General features: G+C 37.7%; 1 protein-coding gene and 1 non-coding gene across 14 annotated transcripts in view; both read left to right on the forward strand.

Annotated features, from left to right (window-relative positions):
- DGKB (diacylglycerol kinase beta) overlaps window positions 1-22,225 on the forward strand; it is a 788,048-nt gene that overhangs the window by 76,773 nt on the left and 689,050 nt on the right. For 2 of the 13 annotated variants that reach the window (XM_053218396.1, XM_053218399.1), the window contains exon 1: window positions 2,605-2,872. The exons of 1 other annotated variant lie outside the window; for it this stretch is intronic. The gene's annotated coding sequence lies outside the window, so the exon portion shown is untranslated. Of the gene's footprint in view, window positions 1-2,602; window positions 2,873-2,933; window positions 3,406-22,225 lie in introns of those variants that run through there. 10 more of the 13 variants (XM_027071990.2, XM_027071991.2, XM_027071993.2 and 7 more) reach the window with 8 other exon arrangements.
- Window positions 13,226-13,352, forward strand: LOC113603111 (small nucleolar RNA SNORA57). The gene has a single exon (XR_003424664.1). It is a non-coding gene; the product is annotated as a small nucleolar RNA SNORA57 (small nucleolar RNA).

Genomic DNA, 22,225 nt, shown 5'->3' on the forward strand with positions numbered 1-22,225 from the left:
TGATGCTAGAGGCATAGGAAGGAACCAAACAGCCACGGCTTCTGCCACTGCAAAGCTTGCCATCTTTGGGCTTTTCTACAGCAAACGCATATTTAGTTTGGGAATTACAGAATCTAGTTTGGGAATGCATGTTTTTTTTTTTTTATTGTCTATTTATTTTTGAGAGACAGACACAGAGAGAGCTTGGGCACATGTGCACAAGTGGGGGAGGGGCAGAGAGAGAGGGAGACACAGAATTCAAAGCAGGCTCCAGGCTCTGAGCTACCAGTTCAGAGCCAGTCATGGGGCTAGAACCCCTGAACCATGAGATCATGACCTGAGCCTAAGTCAGACACTCAACCAACTGAGACACCCAGGTGCACCAGGCATACACGTTTTGATAATAAAGAGGTTTAGTTGGCAATTAAGATATTATTTATTTCTATAAACCCATAAGTTGTTGGGTCTGTTGACTGATGGAAATTTATAGAACAAGTTTATTTCTCTGCCACTGTGTTTCTGATATTCATTAATTACACAATGATTCTTATGAATTTCTAAAATCCACTGACAGATCTATGGATAAATTTGATCTTCTATATCAAATATATTTCTAAGTAGGGTGGACAACCTTTGCCTACCTCCTTACATTACATTAAATATAGGTTTGAATGTGAAGCTACTCTGGATTATTTTTTAAGTTTTTTTTAATGTTTATTTTTGAGAGAGAGAGAGAGAGAGAGAGAGAGCAGGAGAGGGGCATAGAGAGAGGGAGACAGAAAATATGAAGTGGTATCCAGGCTCTCAGCTGTCAGCACAGAGCCCAAAGTTGTGCTTGAACCCACAAGCTGCAAGATCATGACATGAGCCAAAGTCGGACGCTTAACCGACTGAGCCATCCAGGCACCCCTGGATTTTTAATAATGGTGACATATAAACAGAAATTGAAGAGGGAAAATTATGTGACTATTTGACCTTAAGTTTTATTAGGATTTTAACATTTAAATAATTCTATATACTCTTTGAATTTAGTACATTGTATGACTTTTAAAACAAAATATTAATCTATGTATTTTCTATAATAATGGTCATAAGGTTGGTTTTGGTAAATTGATAATTATTGGACAATTGATAAATGCTTTGCACATGAACTGGTCTTTGTTTCGCTGAAAGCAGTGATTTTCTAATATAAACAGATCAGGAAAAGATGTATTACTTAATCCTTTTGGGTTCTTTTCCTCCTTTTGGATCTTCTGTTGTGTTTCTGTTACGCTTCCTTCTTTTTGTATTAACATCCTCCAAATTAACCCTGATTACATAAGCCCTAGCAAGTGAGAAACTGTATGGCAAATATGAAAATTGCTCAGAGCAGAGCAGAAATAATTAATGGTGTGCATTACAAATAAAATTAAAAAGGAATTAAGTTTATTTTTAGCTTAGACAACTAAATGCTGAGAGTGGCTTAATACCATCACCAATTGGGGTGCCTGAGTGGCTCAATTAGTTAACTGTCCAACTCTCTTGATTTCAGCCCAGATGATGATCTCATGGTTCCTGAGATCAAGCCCTGCATAGGGCTTTGTGCTGACAGCACAGAGCCTCCTTTGGATTCTGTGTCTGTCTGTTTCTCTGTCTCCCTCTCCCCCACCCCTACTCATTCTCTCTCTCTCTCTTTCTCAAAATAAATAAATAAATAAATAAATAAATAAATAAATAAATAAAATACTATCAATTAACTGGTGTGTGTGTGTGTGTGTGTGTGCGCGCGTGTATGCATGTGTGTCTATTTAGGAGGGGTTGTTCATTGTTACTCAGACTCTTACAGAGCAAGAACATGAAGACAAACTTGCTAGAGCAAATTAAGTTAGTTATTAAGAAGTATTCTTGTCTTTGGGGGTTTTGAGAACTTCCTTAACTTCTTAGTTCAGCTCAGCTTCACCTTAAGTGAGAATAAGCTGGAGATAAATCAGGACAGAGAATGAGAAACCAGTAAGGAGGGAAGGGGGAGTCCACAGACAGCAGTCACCCGTAGGTTTTCATCAGAATTTCTAGCTGACAGAAATAGTAATGCATTGAAATCACAGTGGATACTATGTACAGAAGACAGAGCCACCAAGGGATGTGTGTATATCAAGGTAGCCTGCACTTAAGGTAAACACGCTCCTTAATTGATTTTGCCCACATTTTATAAGATAGAGATGATTTGTACACAGGCTTACATTTGTATTACTCCAACGCATTATTTTACACACATGACTCAAAATTATCCTTTTACCTGTGACCTGACCGATTACATACACAGTTTCCCTTCTAATATTCACCTGCTTTTCCCCTTGCCTTCCTAGTTTGTCGTCATCCATCCTCCAGTCACCTGCTCCCAGGCTGGAATGCAGAAATAGAGTGTGTGCAGCTGTTAGAATTGCTAGAAGTGGGTTAGCAAGTGGTTGATGAACAATGACCCATCAAGGACTGTAGTTAGCAGAAGGGTGATGGGGAGACAGGTATCAAGTTTCCTGTTGAAGGGGAAATGTATCCTGAATGGTAGTAATTGCGGTGAATCAAGCCTAATGTCTCAGCCGCAGCCACTCATACCTGCACAGTCTCCACCCTCCTCTTATAACTGGTCCAGCAGTTAAATAGCTATAAAGCACTGTCTCTTTCTGTCTCATTCTCCCTGAGCTCCAACAGCAATAGTAGCAACAGCAGCTGTGGAAGCGGCAGCTAGAGATAGGCAGGGCTGTTGCTCGCTGCCGCGCAGATTGCCTCCTCCTTACCACACACGCGCGCGCACACACACACAGACACACACGCACTGCACGGATTCCCAACATCACCGCGTCTTGATAGAAATGAAGGACTCAGATGAAACAAGAGCATGAGTCATGGACAACAGGTATTTCAAGCTCTGACAAATCCCGTTTCCCTCGCATGCCCCTTGGTATGGCTACCAAAATAACCGTTGGCGATGCCGGGCTTAACCGGGAGCCTGGAGGTGGCCGCGCATGGGAGGGGAAGCGGGAGTGCGAGGTGGGGAAGCGGGATGCCAAAGATGACTTTCAGGCTCCGGAAAGCCACATCGTTCAGCCTCCGCTGTTTGGGAGTTGCAAATTGTCAGGGACTGGTGGGCTGCAGGCCGCCTGTGTGTTGTGGACTGGGAGTCGATGTCCATCTCTCCGACACTAGTTAGAATGGGCCGCGCGTTGTGCAAGGGGGTGGAAGTGGAGGGGAGGAGAGGCTGCGAGCGGAGTTCTTGAAGCTCCACTCCTCTGGGGGAAGCCGAGCCGAGAGGCAGCCTTCTTCCCGAGCGGAGAGCGTGCGAGCTGGAAGCGATCCCGAGGGCTGGCCGGTCCAGGCGCAGGTCCTCTCCGGAAAAGCAGTTGCCCTCGCTTGGGAGATGCGCCCAGCCTTCGCCTGCATCACACTGCAGTAAGTTAAACTCGACACGGTTGGCAGTTAGAGTGGCTTCTGGGTTTGTGCTGCGGGGGGAAGGGAAGCTGAGAAGAAATGGCGAGGAAAGTTAGAAAAGCATAGCTCTGATTCTCCTTGAGATGTTAAATCCGTTGGTCTCTCCGACTCCCGTCCTAGTTACGCTATAGTTGGTGTACTTGCTCGGCTATTTGCTGAAGGCTGTGGCTTTTTGGCGAGGTATGCATAAAGCGCTCAGTCCTTTGGGATTTTAGGCAACAAAACTGGTAAATGCGTCCTACATTTCGTTACCAGCGCGTGCTCCCGAAAGTTACCAATGGATGGCAGTTTGCCTTTGCAAAAGAAAATTCGTGAAGAGGCCAACTTGCACTTACAAATGCTCAGCTAATTGCTACAAATTTATTCCAGGCTCCTTCCTAATCTGCAAAATAAAGAAGCAATCCAGCAAACAAAATGAAGGGAAGGTCTTTGACTTACTTGGTTGAGTTAAAATGTGAAGTAGGGCTCTAGATAACTGCCAGGCAACAACAGCCTAGGCGACTCTGATGATACGATAAACATGCAAATACTCTTGAGTGGATGGAAGTGCTGGATTCCCCCAGTTTCTTACTCCTGCAATCAGCACCTCCACTTGCTAAGCAGTCCCTTCCTTGCGATTTCAAAGTGGTGGTTTTTACACAGATGGCTTTATACTCAGAACCAAGCAGCATTGTGGTCCCTGGCAAAATAAAATGAAGGCGAAAAAACTTTCGCAAAAGTACTTCAACTGGTTGCTCAAATTACAGATAACAAACTCTTAAAAGGAGGTAAAAACAGGTCAGTGACACAGCCAGCCCATTGTAAAGCAAATGACCAAATAAATGTGAATTCAGGCAGAATACTAAAGGTCTTTTTTAGAGAGAAGCCAGGAATAATTAATCTGGAAATGTTGGTGTATTTCTAACCAGTCCCTCTTTTACACTCACCAGAATTTTATAATGAAGAAAAAAAGAAGAAACAACATGTTTCACAAAACACTATTAGACTTAGTTACAGAATCACTGGAAAAAATTATTCTATTACTATAGTTTTCTCCAAGAAAGATTAATGAAAAAACAGAGGTTACCCAAAACGGAATCCAGGATTTTAAGCTGGATTGTCTCATGTGCTGTCATAAATTCTTTAGGATAAAGAGGTGTCAAAACTTATGAAACAACGATTGTGAAATGCAGAATAATTCTAAAACTCTCCATCATTAGAAAGGAGAAACTAAGGATCACTCTTATCCAGTTATTTCAGTTTTAATTGTGTTAAACTCCTCAAATCCACCTAATCTTCATTATCTTTTTAAGAAATAAAACATATCCTGAATGTAATTTGATTTACTTCACCTACTCATCCTAAGGATCTCCATATAATGTTCTTGTCATTATGGAAGTACCCAGTTAGTTACAGGTAACCTGTTCCATATACACATATTTCTTGGTGCAAAACTCTACATATGACTTTGTAAATCACTGAGTAAAATATCATCCAGAGGACATATTGTGATAGTGCATGCATGAGGGTGGTTAAAAATTTTAGACAGCAACAAAAAGGAAAAGGAAGCATCTATACAAAGACTCAAAGAATATGGTTGGAGCCAGTTTGTAAGCAACTCTAGAATAGATCATTACCTGTATCTCAAGTATTGGCTAAAGACCAGAAAAATCAGGCTGAGAGCCTCAATGGAATCACTAGGAGTTGTAGTTGAATAGGGATTTGTGAGACTATATTTAAAGATAGAAACGTAGGTGGGTGGAGTTGAGTTTGGGGAATACATTTGCTTCATATTTTGGTTGTCCTCATGATAAACCTCAGGTTACACCTCATGGTATGTCCGAGGTGAAGATTTTCAAAACTGTTTTTGAAATCAATTATTTTAAGGTTTAAACCATTAGTAAGTTTTGCTGGGAAAAGCATCTGAACTAAGCATGTACCCCATGACTCATGCTTTCCTTGAACACTATTGGAAGAAGGAAGAGTTGTAGCCAGACAAGCCAAAGATAACTGCTGGTCCCCGCTAATAATGACTATGATGTTGATGTATAGGCTTGAAATGACATTAAGAATATCCTTTCCTGGATGCTTCTCCTCCTGGCTGGCCTCAGGAACAGAACTTTACTTATGCATGCATCATACTGTTGTAATATTATCTTAAGGGTAATACTTCTAGCCTAGGAGCATCTGCCTGGAGGAAGATCTAGGCAAGAATTTAAAGAAGGCTCTTCCTGTTGCTCCTTTCCCATTCATGACATTTTCTCTCTCTTTTAAAAAGCCAACACAAAAATCAGACCTCAAGTAAGAATCTTACGGCTTTGTTCACCCTTAGGTATTGATTGTGAAATAGATTCAAGCTCTTAATAGTTCTTTCATTTATGGGATAACAGCTACATTTTCTCCCATTTATCAGAAACTTAATCTCAGAGTAAATAAGCAAATTGCCTAAAGCAGTATATTCAGTAACTGGTGGGCTAGGATTAATCACTTTGCCACTTTGTTTTATTTAAATGGTACTCTACCATATCCTAGTGGAATGAGCTTGTTGTTCTATCGTTGAAGAATGTTGAGAGTGCTTGAGAAATCATCAGGAGAGAACTCCCTCCTGTACCCATAACCAAGATTGGATCCACTCAATTTAGAATCTGAATTGACCCCAAATCCAAACTTAGCAGAATCAATGATTCCAAGTGAAGTGTCCTACTATGGTTTCATGAACCATGGGAATGAAGCTGGAAATATCTTTTCCAGGAAGGAAAATGATGGCGTTAATTAGGAGGGAAAGAAGTTGGAAAGCCCCAAAACCAAGAGGGATGAAAGGAAACTAAGGGGAGATTGGCTTATCATGGTGGGAGACTGGTATGAGAACATGTCCAGAGACTGTGTCCTGAGGGATGTTAAAAAACCAACTCTTTGGATGGTATGTGGGGTAGATAGATAAAGCACAGATTTAAAACAATTCTTTAAGTATTTATAAGGTCTGATTATAAAAATTAGATTAGGTTTGTCTTCAGATAATGTCCTTTACACATTTTTTAAAGAGTAAAAGTGATGATTCAAAGGAAAGTGGGGGAGAAAGGCCTGCTGATGACTGAAGAGGTAAAACAGTGGTGTGGAAATCTCACTGGTTTTTGCATAAGCACTTTCTGAAAATTTGCCAGGAAATGAAAGGCCATCTTTAACTGGTGAGGATAAAAAGAAAATTGTTCTTTTAGGTTAAATCTGAAGTGTTAAGGAGAATAACGTGATTACTGTTGCTTGTCTTGTTAACACAGAAGACAAACACTAACAAGGAAAGAAATGAAAATGTTGTGGGCATAATGCCAAACAATATTTTAAGATTGGTCTTTCTCAGCATGCTAAATTTAAACAGCTGAAATTCTTTTTTAAGTATTATCTGAGTCAACAATTTGAAATGAAGGATTTGCCTTTTAACAGAGAATCTGTATTGCATTGGAAGTTTGAAACAGTGTCCTTGAGTCAGTTACTTCTAATTGGCAATTGGCCAATCACTACAGATCAAGGAGCACCAAAAATAATACCTTCAAAATGAGAGTAAAAATACATATGCTGCAAAAGGAAAGTTGATGAACTTTGATGGAGCTTTGCAAATACATTTACATTATTAGCCCTGATTCTTTGTTTTGTATCTTGTCACTTGTGACACTGCAAATCAAGGTTAGAAATAGAGTTCCTGTCAAGAGTTGATTTTTGGATGTGGTGCTTTGGCTCTTCTCCCCTTATGGTTTAAAAATAATGACAGGAACACTTACTGAGTGCTTACTACATACCATTTGCTTGTATGAACATCTTGCACATTTAATCTTGACAGTGTTACTCTTGTAGGATAATCCCATTATCGTCTGCATTCCCATTTTATAAAAGAGCACAGTGAGGCACAATAGGGTTAAGTGACTTACCCACAGTTAGAAATTAATAGTTACAGAGCTGGTGTATGAACGGGAAGTCTTGTTCTACAGCCTTTGCCTTTAACCCAAAGGCTACAAGTCTACTCTTAACTCTTACTGGCTTTTTATAACCCTTTACAGTTCATGCTATTTGTTTACCTCTTTCATCTCTGCTTACACCTGTTTCTGTCTGTAATTTTTCTTGACACGCAGATCCTTCTGTCCTTATTCCATTAGTGTTTTACCTTAGGATACATCTTTAAGCTTCTGCTGTAGCATCATGACCTTTCAAGATTCTGTTTGGATTCCACCACTGGCCTAACTGTCCTTTTCTGTTGTTCCACTGAAACTTGTGCTTACCTTTATTATTGGATATGCCACTGAGGGTTGAAATAATCTATTTTCTAAATTGAGGAAGGAAATTAAGCTTTATTTATCTTTGGAACATTAGTGCTGAGTGTTATGTCTAATACAAAAGTAAAAATCAAAAACCATTGAATTCAAAGCTCTAATTCAATTCCCTGAAGGGATAGGTAGTTCCAATTCCAGTCTTTATCCCTGCAAAGTCTAGAAAATAATGTTTCAAATGCAAGTTACCACCTCTGAGCCAGATAGTATATTTTAATTAGTTGAACTCGTAATTAGTATGAAATTACTCAAAAGATATTTGCCACCCTCTGTGGTATTATATATTTAGAATATAGGAGACAATATTTTGGAAGGTGACAGATGGCATATTCCAAATTGCAATGTTGAAATTTACAATGATAACTAATTTCTGGTACTAATGTATCTGGGGGTGGGGGGTATTAGAATAAATGGTTCAGCAAATTGTTTTGCCGATAGAATGAAGTTGTGAGACGGCTCTTTTAAAAAATTGTTTCTTGAACTCATTTTCTTTGAGGAAGAGTCCTGAGAAGATTTTGATTTAGTCATAGCTGATAAATATTGAGTCATATCTGTGAGCAGATGTTAGAACCTTGACTATCACTAGAGAAAAATGAAAAAAAAAAAAAAAAGATAGTAGTGGGAAAATCAGTCCCCACTCTCCCTCCCCCAAAGAAGTATTTTCAGTTTATGGGATAAGTTGGATTTTACTTATTAATGATTTGTAAATTTCTATCATTAAGTATTAAAACAACATAATGATGTGAACTGAATGGACATTGCCTAGGGCTGTCCAAATACGGCATTTTCATTAAAAATATCATCTTAGGTCAAATAATTCTATTTTACTCTCCAAACCACACAAATCAGTTGTCAAATAAGAGTTATAACCAGAAGAAGAACAGATGTGATGAGATGTGTGGTAGGTATTTAAGATCCCTTTGGAGTTTCATCAACAAAGTTATCTCAGGATGAGATTACCTCAGTGAAATAGCTAGACCTTCCTTTATATTTGTTCTTTCTTTACAGAGTCTTGACTTATATCATATTTTGATTATTCATGATGATGGAATTGTGGTTTAAGGTGTGGGGAAATCGACTGCATGTAAAATTTCTCGGTATGCAAAGATGCCTATTTGAATTTCATTATTTCCTTCTTAGGCACTGTGATACAGGGGTTAACACTTACTCTTTGCATTCAAATTGCATGGCCTCAAATCTTTACTATGTGGATGACCTTGAGCAAGTAACTTAAAATCTCTGGTTTAGATTTCTCTTTGTAAAATAGGGGTGATGAAAATGATATCCACTTTATTGAATTGGATTATTGAATTAATCCTATGTGTAAGAGGCTTAGAACAGAAGGAACATAATAAGTACTCAAAAATATTAGCTATTTGTTACTTCCTATTTACTTAGGATGTTGTCTCAGGTAAAAAGTAAAGTACTAATAGCAAAGAAAATGTTCTAAATAAAATTTAAATCTAAAAACTGTTTCCATTTTAGTTTTATATTAATAAAATATTTATGAAACTCATAAAATCTATTAAACATTATAATAAACAGCCTCTCATTAGGGTCATCTTTACTTAGTATTTTGCCCAAAAGGTTTTTATTGAATTATAGAAAAAAAATGGCAACTGTTCACAAAGATAAATTAGATAGCACATGTAAATACTGCCAGGAGAGTGGCGGGCACACAGTCAACCCTTAGAAATTTTAATTCTTAGGGTGCTTGGGTGGCTCAGTTGGTTGGGCGGCTGACTCTGGGTTTTGACTCAGGTCAGGATCTCATAGTTCCTGGGTTTGAATCCCACATTGATCTTCATGCTGATGTTATGGAGCATGTTTGGGATTCTTTCTCTCCCCTTTCTCTACCCCTCCCTAGCTCAAGTTCATATTCTCTTTCAAAGGAAGAAACTTTAAAAAATTTAAAAACAAAGAAATTGTAGTTCTCTTCCCTTTAGCTAGAACCATGATGAGAGGCCTTTCACTTTTCTTCCTCCACCATTCTTAAAAGGCAGTCACAGCTATCATCCATTTAATATGCAAACTGATGCTCTATTTTCATCCTTACCAACTATTCTATTTGTACCTATGCAGACTGGGAAAATTTCCTCTTGTGTGAGCAAATCTATTATTACATAAATGGACTCCTTTTGAATTATATGAACTGGAAAGGAGGAAGAAATAGAGGTGCTATGGAAGAGCATTACAGGATCCTTGACCTGAAAACAGAACTTCAAACACATAAGACGAGTTTGTATTTTATTCAGCAACTTGTTTTGCTGAGACAGAGAATGTGAGGAAATGTTTTTTCCTGGGCTTTTGACCAAGGAATCCCTTCACTGGTTCCTTCATGAGAAGAAAGAAAGACTGGAGAATTCTCGCTTGCCTGCCTTTCATAACATTGTATTTTAGGGATTGTAAGTAACACACAGCTACCTCTGGGAAATTTTAAGGTTCATATAAATAAACACTGTTACTAAAACTATTACCTTAAGAAACAGAACTACTAACAACAGGATCCTGTGTTTTATTGTATTTCATACTTTTTTTTTAAGTTTATTCTTTTATTTATTTTGAGAAAGAGAGAGAGCACATGAGCAGGGGGAGGGCAGGGAATGAGGAGAGAGAGAGAGAGAGAGAGAGAGAGAGAGAGAGAAAATCCCAAGCAGGCTCTGCACAATCAGTGCAGAGCCTGACACGGGGTTTGAACAAACAAATTGTGAGATCATGACCTGAGCTGAAATCAACAGTTGGACATTTCACCAACTGAACCACCCAGGTGCCCTTATTTTATTTCATTCTTTAGTCATTGATGGGCTACTCTGTCAAGCAATATGCCAGCCTCAGGGAAGGAAGAATAAAATAAGGGACAAGTTCCTACAGTACTGAAGGTACTACAGTGAAAGAGAAAGACACAAGCCAATATAATAAACAAGGAAGCAAATACATGATTTATTGTTGTTATTGTTTTATTAAGTGCTATGAAAGAAAGAGTTGAAATGGAGAAGAACAGAGGTCCACTTTACTGAGGAACAAACTGGTTTCAAGATTTATAAGAACCATTTCCACACATCTCCCCCTATTATCATTTTTGTCATGATAGAACAAGTTTCTGGTGTTGACAGTGATGAGAGGAGGGTTATGCACGTGAAGTAATCCTAAAACTAAGACTGATGAACTCATGGTGAATCAGAATTTTAGAATTATTGAGCAAAACATTTTCATTCAGTCAGAAACATGACTCCCACATTGCTTTTCCCTTTCCCTTTATATTACAGGATTTTTCAGCTTGTGGCAGCTTTTAAGGATTAGAAAAACGTGAGTCCTTAATGTTGCTTAGTAACTTGTATTGCCCGTCATTTTGGGCTGCACATAAACAACTTGTAACTTCCCCACACTTGTCCCAAATTACAAGAATTGAGAAAGAGCACACAAGCTGATGAGTCACTTTGCTATCCTGTTGTTCTTAATAAGAGTTCTGGTTACCAAGATGGGTGCTTTATCGTTACATAATCTTATTTGCCACCCCATATGTCAGAACTTTCTATTTGGCAAATAGAGTTTCCTTCCCTGTCACACACTGAAAACAGTATAGCATAAAAACCATTCACGGTGGTACTATTGTTGTGTTTGGGTTCCTGGTTTTCAATGTACTGTAAACTCTATCAGAAAACATACTGTGAAGGTGAAGTGGTACAGGGTTTTCACCTTCATGTGGAAATTACATTTTGGAGCCATGGATGCTTCTGCCATTTAAGTTACTTGCATAACTGCTTGCTGGTATGTTTAGTATTCAGGTAACTATATTATCTTGGTAACAACACTTTCAAAGCAAAGCAAAAGAAAACAATGATTTCAGTGTGGCTATAATATTGCTATTCTTTATGGTTGGACAGTGTTTTTTAATTCTTAAAATTAAATTCTTTTATAAATTCTTTTATAAAAAAGAAAACAACAAGGTTCTGTTAGATTTGGTGTATATATCAGTAGTATGGGAGTACTATACTGATCAAAATTTCTTCTCCACTATGAACTGTCAAAGCTGTATCAAAGGAATTAGCCCTTACCTTTGGGGAGAATCCTAGATAAAGAGAATGTGCATAATTTCTGTTTTTTTTTAACATCTGTTTTGCTGATCCTAATAAGTTAAAATCCAAATCCAAACTATGTTAAGACAAAAGGGAAAATTGTTTGGGGAATGCTAGTATGTGTGTTAAAAGAAGAAAAGGGCAAGAAAGCTTTCCTTATCCAAACATTAAACAAAATTAAATAGTTTTCTATTTTAAGGACTTCTTATAGTTTGTCAGATGCAAGTGTGTGTTGGAATCTCTAGAAGTGGGATTTAGTACAAATTTCCCCGACTTTATTTAATCCCAGAATCCTTTCTTTTGGGAATATCTATTAATATCTCTTTGAAAACCCCAGAGAACAATTTATTGGTCTATTGGCACTCATTTGTTCATATAAAATTTTTTGAGCATCTCTCATACATCAGAGTAGAAAGTTCTGAGAAGAAATTTATGAATAGAACCTGGTCCTGTCATTAAGTGGCTCCTAATTTGGGGCTTAGAGGAAGACACATGAATATAGAAATTATAACACCATGGGTTCTGGGCAATGATAGAAGATAGATGGGCGGGAAGTACCTAGTAGACTATAGTATAGGTAGATGAGAGTATATAGTAGATGACAGTAAGATAATAAGTAATTCATTGTAGATAACTTAGAATTTGAGTTGGATCTTGAGAAAAAGTAAGAGTTTTTTTCAAAACAAGGACAAAAAAACAAAACACAAAGTTATGTCTAGAGATCGTTATTCCTTTGCTCTGATGTGGAAACCAGTACTCTTTTCACTCATCCAAGCATAACTCCTGAGTGAATAGTGGCTACATAAATTAAGAGATACGAGCAGCAAACTGGGAAAAATATATATAAATTTGGTGATACAGATAGTACTTGATTCCTTTGAAGTAGATAAGAATCCCTGGGAAAAGAATGTAGAGTGATAAAAAGATAATTGTAGGTTTCTTGGTCAATTTTTAGAGTATATTGGAATACACAGGATATACAGAGTGAAAATGAATTGTCACACAGGAGAAGACCAATAGCAGGAATCTATGGTATTCCAAAGACTAGGGGAAAATATCCTATAAGAAAGACGGAATAATTATTCCTGTAGATGTTGCTGGGAGGTTGAGATGAGGAATGAAAAATATCCATTGGATTTGAACACTGGGAGATCATCGGTGATTTTAGCTAAAGATGTGTTGCCATGGTGATTGGGGTGAAACCCAGGTGAAAATGTGTTAAAGAGTGAGTAGGAGCCCAGGAAATGGAGATGGAGTGACTCATTCAAAAAGTTTGTCTGTGAAGATTTGAAAAAAAGAACTGTTTTTGCACAATAATGGAAATTTGAAGAAGCTTTTCTAAGATAGGAGTTTTTGAGCATGTTTAAATATCTATGAAAAGTCCCAGTGATCAAAAATATAAAAGTGTACTCTCCTATTCTTGGTGGGGGTCAAGTGGGTGGTCCCCACCCCTGAAATGTCTTGAGGCAGAGGAAAAGGGCTCCAACCCTTTCTGTACTATGTGTTTTAGTCCACCATTTCAAGTGCCACAACATGGGTTCCAAAAACAAACACAAAACAAAATTTAGAAAAGTAAAGCAATGTTTGATGGATACCTAAAAATGTGAAATTGAATAGGTTTTAAGACATGGAGTATGAGTTGACTTTGACTAGCAGTTAACACCTTCTATAGAGAAAGAGGGAAGGAGGGAGAGAAAGGAACAATCTGAATAGGTATATAGGCTTTGTAGTGTTAAATTGAGGATATTTTTGGAATTTAAACTTTCTTGATAGAAATCTGAACAAAGTGAAGAAAGTTTGAAGTTTTTGAACAAGGTTGGAGGAGTTACTGACTGAGACATTTGCTAGGATCTGGGTGATATTGGAGGAAGGGGCATTTGAGTAGGTTGTCCTGACTTTACAATGATGGCATTTTATGTCAGTATGTGATTCTTTTCTACAGCTGGGAAGTGTGATGTTAAAAAATATAGAGCTCATCCAAGATGTGTTGTTTTATTTCATTTTGTCTTTTATATTGTCATTGCCTACTCTCTCAGTATCATCTATCATCTTCTTTAGTACTTCTTCAGATTTAGAAATTTGGATCACAATTTTCCTTTTTCTTACCTCCTGTTAGCATTATGATTGATTTTTTTAAATTTTTTTAAGTTTATTTATTTATTTTGAGAGAGAGAGAGAGAGAGAGCGAGCAAGCATGCACCCGCTGGGGAGGGGCTGAGAGTAGAGACAGAATCCCAAGCAGGCTCTACGCCATCAACACAGAGCCTGGTGCGGGACTTGAAACCACACACTGTAAGATCATGACCTGAGCTGAGATCAAGAGTTAGATGCTTAACCAACTGCACCACCCAGGCACCCTGCATTATGATTGATTAAATTATATGGGTTGACAAGTCAATTAATAGCCTGTAGAAATTTTTAACCAAATTACCTTCATTGGTATTCTGCTCCCTTCCATGTTAACCATTGGCCAATGACTCTATTCTGAAATCTTGATATTATCTGGAACTTTTCATCTTTAAAATCATCAATCACAAAGCAGTAATCTTCTTGTTCTGTCCACCTCCCAGCAATCTCCAGCACCTTGACACACCTTGTTTTCTTCATGACTGTTTTCTTACTCACTTCTCCTTACCATGAAGCCAAGACCTAGTATACAACTTAAAGAATTCCTTTGCCCAAATCTTTTCTTTGTACTCTTTTCCTCCACTTCACATCTGGCAAAATCCTTGCCCTTTCTCAATTGAGCAGTTTCACTTTGCTTTTTCACTTGGGGTATTGAATGCTATCAGAAATCACAAAACTGTGAAAACTGGTGTCATAATAAATTTGTGATCTCCCATCTCGGTCTGACCCCAGTAATACTTCTAAGTGCCCATGTTTTATTTACCTTTCCATTCTCTGCAACAGATATGTACTTGGTAATTCCTTAAGAAAAGACTTAAATGTTATTACCCTCTTCCTCTTTGTGCTGTTTACTTTTATTTTTGGTATTGATATTTAAACATTTTTAAAAATTTTAGATTTTAATTAAAAATTATCAATTTCCATAAATAAATCAACCTTCCTCCCCACTGTCTCCACCAGCCCCCTGTACCCTAGCTTTTAGATAGTTTCATAATTTGTCCCCTCTTTATCCTTGCAAGAATATATATTGCCACAGTATTCTCTTCCAATCCAATGTTTCTTTGACATTAAGCTGCTTAAAATATCCTTTCTGTCAGTGCTCCTTTCCTACCTTACTTGCACTCTCATTGTGTCTCTCATTCTTTGTCTGTGATTACAACAGTAGCTGGTACAAAACAGGTACCAAAAAAACCAAAAAACAGAAAACAAAAACAGAGTAACACTGAATAAATAAGTGAATTTTGAAAATGCCTCTTTTTTGATTGAGGGTGATGGATTGTCTCATAAAGCATTTCCCTCAGTCAACAATGTTTTTATCTTTCAGTTTACTCTGTTAGAAGGCTAAGCGACCATCTCTGTTCTCTGAAATATACTGTCCATTTTTCCGTAAAGTTTTTTTTTTTATTCTAATCAAGTGCTTGTCTTCTATCACGTTTTCCCCTTGGTAAGTAGTAGTAATAAATACATTTGCTTATTCTGGAAGTAATATTCAATCATGTTATTCTGTTTTGAGAGAATAAGATTATTCTTAATTTGACCAAATTCAGTAATTGGTACTTTATTTTACAATATTAACTGTTTACGTTAGGTTTAGGCACTTGTTTTATTTGTGACAGATTTCGTGAATTGATTATCAGCATTTGATTGTCAACCTGGATGAAGTGGAAGGTTCAGAGTTATTTTCAGTATCTGACAAGAATAAACACTGAGACTTTGAGGGCTTAACGGAAGTAAACAGTAGGCTAAGAGGTCACACATGTGGAAGGAATAGAAAATAATCTAGTCTACTTTCTCCACTGCTATGTAACTTTCTCAGAGTCCCATTTAAGTGATGATGTACCAATGACAACAGAAAGAAAATACTTTCCTCAGCCACATGAAATACTTACTTAAAAAAGTGTGAATAAACACAGAAGATTTTTATCATGATTTCTGAGTGTAATTCATGAGAGGGTGGTCACTTGCTCAGTTTCTTGCTTTCCCATAGCCCTCTCTTCCCTCCATTCTTTCCACAGAATCAAATATCAACTAATAAAATGAATGAAGGCATTTTTAGGAGAGAAAACATGATTTACATCAAACCTTACTCTCAAAGTGAATTTATCCACAGCAGTATGCTAGTCTACTTTACAAGTGTGTGTTTTTCACTTACGTGTAGCTCTAGAAATTATAGAATAGGTTGGCCGTGGAATAGCTTTTGGATTTCTAATACAGTATTTATTTTCTATATAGTTTTACTTAAGCAATATAAATAAGGTTAGCTGTGACCTAAAAAAAAATACTCAGTCATTTTTCTTAGAACACAGTATGGTGTGCCCTAATTAATTTTATTTGTGGTATAGTAAAAAGTATAACTTCAGAAGGAAATGAAAACTGTGTGAAAAGAGATGACTTTGAGGCAGGGACACTCTATTAGAGCTTATGATTGGGGAAATCCTGATAAGCTGATATATTGTAACACTTTATATGTTTGATTTTTCCCTCTTTTTTATTTATTCTAGACATTATAAAAGAGGTTAATGTATTGGTGTATGATATTTTTTCCAGGCCAAACAGGAAAAAAATTGAAAATTTAATTTTTAATTTGCAGAAATGACTTTGATAGGTCTGGTTTGAAGAAATTGGAAGTCAACTTTCCCTTTGCGTTATTTTGTCCAGATTCCATTCATTCCACACTTTTTGTTTTTGTAGATTGGAGGTGGAATTTTATGTTCTTATTTCAGGACTCTTTTCTTTGTACTTCCTGCTTGAGTGTCAAGAGACTAAGTACAAAGGATTCATTGATACCTGTGAAGACTTTTTGTTTTTGTTTGTTTTTTATGATGAGCAAAACATTGGTGGCCTTTTGCTACCCAAAGCATGCTCATTTTCTCTTAGCTAATAGGAATTTCTGTTTCTTAAACTGAGTACTGATTTGTGAAATGAGCTTCCTCTCCCATCTACATAGGGCATGGAGATTTTCTAACCAGGGCTTGTGGTAGGCCATAGCCAAGCCAGTTGCACTGAAAGTTTTGTTGGTTTGATGAAGCACAAGAAATAGAGCACAGAAGTATGTATACATCTGTGGTGCAGCAAGGCTCTCACTGAAGGGAAGAGGACTGGCCCTTTCATTGTTGCTGTGGTCCCCCAACCAGATGGTTATAAAAGGCCAAATTCCTACATCTTGTACTGGGCTAACTGGGAGGATTCCTCCCTCTGCATGGGATTCTGGTAGTATTGAACTTTGGCTTTGCCTTTGTGTGGAATAAAACAAAGCCTCAGGGAGCATCTACTGACTTACATTCTTAATCTTGTGTTTATTCTTTGCAAGGATTCTTTGCCAGTATAATTGTGAATCAAAGCAAAAGCTGAACGTAGTTGAGTCATGGCCCTAATTCTTGCCAATTCTAGAACCTGAACCAGCTTTTTTGTTCTTACCAGCTTAGAGTCAGTGGTGATAAAAATGGTTTTACTGGACTGGCTCATAGATTCATGGCCACTTCCTGCATAGTATCAACACTTCCTAGCTTCCACAGTTGGAGGGTGTTCCTCTTTATCCGTATATTACTTGCCAAGGTGCAATCTATGTAGTCTTATCAAATGTTTTAAAAATCATTAACTTAGAAAAATTCTAACAGGCCAGTAAATATTACAGTTACCAGCTCTTACTTGTTTTTCTTCCCAATTTCAATTTTTAAATAAAAGGGCTCTAACATTACCCTCATGTAGCTGTCCTTGAAACTTAACTTCATAGCAATGTTTTGTGTTCTAAGCAATGACCTACTCTTATAACTTTCAGATATATGGCTCCTTATTCACACAGAGGTAAAAATAAAAGGTCCAGTTCTTTTAGATTTAAGGTACCCCATGGGGAAGTAGCCTCTTTAAGGGTACACAGATAGGTATTGAATACCTAGTTGATATAATGGTGCAGAAAATTTCAACATTGGCATATGGAGTGAAGGGAACTCAGATGTTAAGAAGAGTATCTACTATATCATGTTTACCCTTAGGGCGTCTGTCTCTGTGCCTCCCACTTATTCTGTAGCGAATTATACTTTGCTATCAATGTATACCTGTACTTAAATTGGCCTTTAAATTTATTAACAATTTCCTGGTTATCAAATGCATTCACTTTTTATCAGTTTTTTTGCTATCTTTAGCCTCTTTACAGAATTTGCCACCTTGGATAGCTTCACTCATTGTTGCAACTTTAGTCTTTGTCATTGGTAAGACTGCCTATTAGAATGTTACTTCTGTTTATTCAATGAGTTAAAAACTATTCAATGACTACCATTTACCAAGTACTTGGAAAACAATGCTAATAAAACACGTACATAGTTTTTGTGCCTAGTGAATTTATAGTTTAGTGAGTGATTGATAATAATTTATTATTTGATTTGTAAATATATTTTGAGTACCTACCTGATGCCAGGTTCTGTTCTAGGCATTAGAAATGCAGTGTAAAAACAGTACATGGGGAAACACGTTTTCTTGGAAGAGATAGAAAGTAACAAGTACTTAATATCATTTTATATATAAGTGCCATGATGAAAAGTAAGTCCGGGCAAGAGGAAAGGAAGTGATAGAGAGTGTGTGCTATTTTTAATAATGTACTATTTTAGGGGCACCTGGGTGGCTCAGTCAGTTAAGCATCCAACTCTTGATTTCAGTCATGATCTCAAGGTCATGAGATCCAGCCCTGCACGGGGCATTAAGTTGGGCATAGAGCCTGCTTAAGATTCTCTCTCTCTCTCTCTCTCTCTCTCTCTCTCTCTCTCTCTCTCTGTCTTTCTCCTTCTGCCCCACCCTAGCTCTCTCTCTCTCTCTCAAAAAAAAATAATGTACGATTTTAGATTTATTAAATATGTTCCATTCTTCCATGGACATATTACATTTGAAATGCCTTTAAATTATCTAATAGGTGCTGTTAAATAGGCAGTTGGGTACACGAGCCTGAAATTCAAGAAGTTATTGGAGGGGCACCTGGATGGCTCAATTTGTTGAGTGCCAGACTCTTGATTTCGGCTCAGGTCATGATCCCAGGGTTGTGGGATCTAGCACCACCTCAGACTCTACACTGAACATTGAGCTTGCTTAATGTTCTCTGTGTGTGTGAGTGTGTGTGTGTGTGTGTGTGTGTGTGTGTTTGTGTGAGTGTGTGTGTCTCCCCTATGCTCTTCTCCCCTGCTTGTCGGAGACAAAAATGTGAGATTTGTGCATAGATCTAGGACCAGGACTGATCATGTAGGGAATCAGAGTAGAGAGAGAGGAATATACAATGATGAGCCTTGGAGAAAGTAAGAAGGAGCAGCAGGAGAAAGCCAGGAGAATTTCTCTGGATGCTCAATAAATTTGCAGTAAGAAAGAGCTGTTGAAATATGTGGCTTGTTACTGAGAGGACAAGCAAGAGGACCAGGTAGGTTAGCCACAGGATTGGGAAAGTCAGTCTTTGTTGACCTTGAAAAGGGAAATTTCAGTTGAATGGTAGAGCACAAGTTAGACCAAAGCAGACTGAAGTGAAAATTGTTGGTTTGACATGGAGGGAAAACCAGTCAGATAACAATACCAATAAATTGGAAATTGCACCTGAAATGAATGGCCCAAATATAACAGTATCATTTGAGTTCATCAAGAGGGTTTGAAAGGCTTCATGAAGAAATGATTTTAAACTGAGGTCAGAAAGATGAGTTGGTATTAACTAGACAATAAGGCAAAAGTAAAAAAGCTTGTAAAAAGACTAATACCGCAAGGTAAACTTGAAGACTGGAAGTTCATACAGGTTGGCGTGGGTATGTATGAGTTTAATGATGGCATGAAACTGTTTTATCCTTTTTTCAAAAATTTTTAACTTTATTTACTTTTAAAGAGAGAGAAGGAAAGAGTTCACACACATGGCATGGGGTGTGGAGGGGCAGAGAGAGGGGGAGAGAGAAAATCCCGAGCATGCTCCATGCAGTCCGTACAGAGGCCAATGTGAGGCTAGATCTCATGAACTGTGAGATCATGACCTAGCCAAGATCAAGAGTCAGACACTTAACTGACTCAGCTACCCAGGTGCCCCAAGACTGTTTTATCTTTAACCCTAGAGCATTGGGCATAATGATTAGAGGGAGATGGGGATATGTGGACAACATCATCCATCATTTGATGAAGTTGCTCTAGCTGTACTGTGTATAGGGTATATAGGTAGGTCAGCAAGATGGAAGTTGGATAGCTCACGAACAGGCCATCTTAGTAATTAAGGTGAGTCAAAATTGTAGCTTGCATTACAGCAGTAAAGGTGTAAAAATGGAGAGAAAGAAATCTGAGTGATATTTATGAAGTGAAATTGGTAGTGCTTATAACAGTCTGGATAGGAGTGTATGAGGAAATGTAGAGAAGTCAAGCATGACCCTTAAACTTCTGGCATTCACAGTAGAGAGGCAGTATCTTGGCATTAATTAGGAGAGAATTAGAGCAGAACTCCATTGGTTTGCCATTATTTTTGTGGGCCTTAATGGATTTAGGTTATGCATGTTGGATTAGAGGGACTTGTGAGCCATTCTCACCTGCCTATTAGACTTTTCTATCTATATATCCCACTGAGTTCTCAAAAATATTAAAACTGAGTCATCTTGATCCCTTCAAAATTTCTCTTTCCCATCAACCCAGACTCAATCATCTTGTAATGATTTTTCTTCCTAGTACCCTCTCAGTTTCCATGTCAGGAGACTCATGATCTTTCTTGACTGTTCTCTCGTGCATTTGCCCTTTTCCATTTTTACCCATACTCTGCAATTTCAAACTCTTTAATTTCACTCCACTGTACTCTTAACCTGCTATGTGGTCTTTTTTCCCCCCAAATCATTCCTTGTCTGGTACTTTTTAAAAAATTTTAAGTATCTATTTTCATATTTAAGATTCTGATTTTTCCCATGTCCCTACTTAAAATAATTCAGTGTCTTTCCTATTCCTTATAAATAAGCTGTAGATTGACTTTAGCTTGGAATTCAGGAAAAAAAAAAGAAATCTGTAGATTTTTCTTACCCCGACACACTGTGGAACTCAGTAATTAGAAACTGCCTGGTTTAAATCCTGAGTTTAGTACTTACTAGTTGTGTGGTTTTGGCTGAGTTAATCACAATTTTCTATTTTTCAAATGGGATTAAAAATAGAAACTCATTTACATGGTTGTTTTAAAGTCTAAATCCATTAAATTCTCTTAGCACAGTCCCTGGCACAAAGCTAGCACTCAATTAATGCAGTTTCTATTATTATTCAGTTAGCCTCCCACCAAGCCCCCTGTATGTATGCAGGCACATTTAACCACTTCGTGAGCATGCCTTTTATTTCTCTGATGTGCTGTTTTATACAACTTGCATTCTTCTGCCTAGAAGGCTTTCTCCTTCCTCTCTTGGCAGCCTTTCCCCACAACGCAATTTCTTCCTGTCTAAATTTGTTCATCTCTTCAAGTACCAGCCCTTTTCTATCCCCAGGAAACATTTCTGTCTTTCCCAGCTTGCCCTGTCCCTGGTTCTAGGTGCGGTTACCCAATATATTTTTTTTTTTTTTGTATTTTGACACCTATCTTACCAGCTCCTTGTATATAGTTAGGTATGTAGCTTGCTTACATCTTCTACAGGGTGGGCCTTGAGTATAGGGCCATTTTTAGGATGCTTTTTGCCTAATGTCTATAGTTTTTGCAATATTAGTGAACAAAAGATTGCCAGTGTTGGTGGGCAGTTCCCTCATTTGCCTGTGAATATTCTTTTGTTTTCCTTCCCATGTAGACTGATTTTGGCTCTACTCCTCATCAAGAAACATCAAGTTACCTGTCCCATATCTTTTCCTTAAAGACAAGACCTTTCAAGTCAGCAATCCACTAAATACGTCAGGGCTAATGTGTTTTCAGTGCTCTCAGGAACTCTAAGTGCATTTAACCAAGCTCTTCTGGCAACATTGGCCCTGTTTTTATGTTCCAAGTCGTTAGTTTTGTTTTGTTTTGTTTTTCTCAGTTACACATAATTTGAAGGAAGCAGTTTTAGGAGAGGTAACTGAGCACCAGCTTAATAGTGTTTTACTCAGAGATCTCTAATAATGGGCTTCTTGAAAATTAAAAAAAAAGTGACATAAAAAACAATATTTAATATCTTTTCTGTTTCCTGCCTAATTGCCTCTGGTTCTGCTGGGCCATGGCCTTTGGATTACAAGCTGCCATTTTTTAGGATGTTCCAAAAGCATGAATCAAGATTGATTCTTACTTTATCCATCGTTGTACTTGGTTGTAACTTACACAGCCTGAGATGAGGGTTTATTTTTCCC

Source organism: Acinonyx jubatus, chromosome A2 (assembly GCF_027475565.1).
Source record: "Acinonyx jubatus isolate Ajub_Pintada_27869175 chromosome A2, VMU_Ajub_asm_v1.0, whole genome shotgun sequence".
Taxonomy (NCBI): Eukaryota; Metazoa; Chordata; class Mammalia; order Carnivora; family Felidae; genus Acinonyx; species Acinonyx jubatus.